Source organism: Belonocnema kinseyi, chromosome 6 (genome assembly GCF_010883055.1).
Source record: "Belonocnema kinseyi isolate 2016_QV_RU_SX_M_011 chromosome 6, B_treatae_v1, whole genome shotgun sequence".
NCBI classification, from domain to species: domain Eukaryota; kingdom Metazoa; phylum Arthropoda; class Insecta; order Hymenoptera; family Cynipidae; genus Belonocnema; species Belonocnema kinseyi.
In genome coordinates, this window is record NC_046662.1 from 21040953 (window position 1) to 21042970 (window position 2018).

Here is a 2018-nt window from a genome sequence, read left to right on the forward strand (position 1 = left end):
AATTATATCAAATACTGTAATTCAACCCCCTCACAAAATACAATCATAAAGTAAAGCTGAACCTTTTTTCTTTAATTTGACATTAAAGAAGGTTCTCAAAGCACCTATGGCCTTGACGATTACATTCCCATTGCCATAATCGCGCTTCGCGCTCTACTGTTAGATTATACAAGCTCTAATCTTAAAAATGTGGGTTTATCGAAAAATGCGGCTAAAATAGTTTAAAAATATATTTGGTATCTAGTACAAATTTTTGGATCTATGAAAAAATAATTTTTTCTATTTTTTGAAGATTTTCAAATTTTCGAAAAGTATATAACTTTTCTGATTTTCATCAAAATAAAAAATTTTATTTGGATAATTTTCAGTCTTTTACCTACCTATAAGAAAATTTGACAAAAAATTATAAAATTTCAACAACAAAATTTTCAAAATTTTGAAAATGCACTCAATTTTTTAATTTTGGTTCGAAATATCTAATTAACGAACTTAGCCTTTATTTTGGGGACCTTCAGAAGTGTATCAAACGCGGACTCGATTGGACAAATTCTTCAAAAGTTAGCGTGGCTACAACATTCAGGTAACCATACATACAGACATATAGACAGACGTACAGACAGACACCGACAAAATTTTATGATTTTCGGATTCTGTGCGCGCCGAAACGCAAAGATCCGTTAAAAACCAGAGATCGAAAATTTGGACGATTACATTACACTAACGTTTTTCATTTTTATCCAAATTAAAAATGTCATTTGGATGATTTGCAAGCATTTTTGTCAAGCATCGGAGACATTGACAACATTTTCTCAAACTTGAAAAAAATTGTCTAAAATGTTGAAAAACCTCTAACTTTTTAAATTCTGTGCTAATCGAAGAATTCGACTAGAATAGTTTGAAATTTATTTGGTCTTTACTTAAAAATTTTGAATAAAATTTGTGTACTTATGAGAAAAAGCATTTTTTCTATTTTTTGAAAATTTTCAAATTTTTGAAAAGTATATAACTTTTCCAATTTTCATGAAGATTAAACATTTTATTTGAATAATTTGCAAGTCTTTGACCCATCTATGAGAAACTTTGATAAAAATGTTTATAAGTTTAAAAAAATTGAATATTTTGAAAATGCTATAATTTTTTAAATTTTAGGCTAATAGAAAAATTCGGGTAGAATAGTTTTGAAATATATTTGGTATCTGGTGAAAATTTTGAATGAAATTTAAAGCATTTTCAAAATTTCTGAGACCACTTTTTTCCAGATTTAAGAATCGCATGTACGGCTTTCGTAGTACTCAAAAATAGGAACAATTTGACACAATTACTTTTTTTGATAGAAATGAATCTACTTACTGCATGGGTACATTCTCTTCGTGCGATGCGCTGGCCGTTGGCCCTCCCGCTAGTTAGTTGAGCTATCTGTAATTATTTACAATTTGAAAAAAGTATGTGGAGAAATTTTTAATAAAACTTTTGAATTTTCAACCGAAAGTTATGACTTTAATAAGCTAATGAAACTTTTAACAAAATAATGAAATATGTAACAAAGTAATTAAATATTAATCAAATTGTATTCAAACAAACAAAAAATTATTAATTAATTATATTCAAACAAAAAATATTAAAACACAACCAGAGACAGTTGAAGGGTTTCATGACATTACCGTATGAGCGTCAGTTTTTGAAAATACGGTTTATTGGCTTAAAAATTGTTTAAAAGTTTACCGGACACTGTGCTGAAAGGATATATCAAAATTCGAACCGCAAGTGAGTTTTTTATACTCGTGATTTTCCATCACTATGCATATGCAACGCGACATTTATTTGCATTGTTTTCTTCAATATATTCGGCCATCGTTCACATGTTGCCGGTGCTGTTTTCCATTTTTCAAGTACAATTAAAAGAGCAAAATGAATTTAAAAAAAATTTCGACAAAGAAATTTTTATAATAAAAAAAATTTTCTAAAAACTAGAAGCAATCACTTAAATCTAATACTTTAATTTTATTGTATTCTCTGAA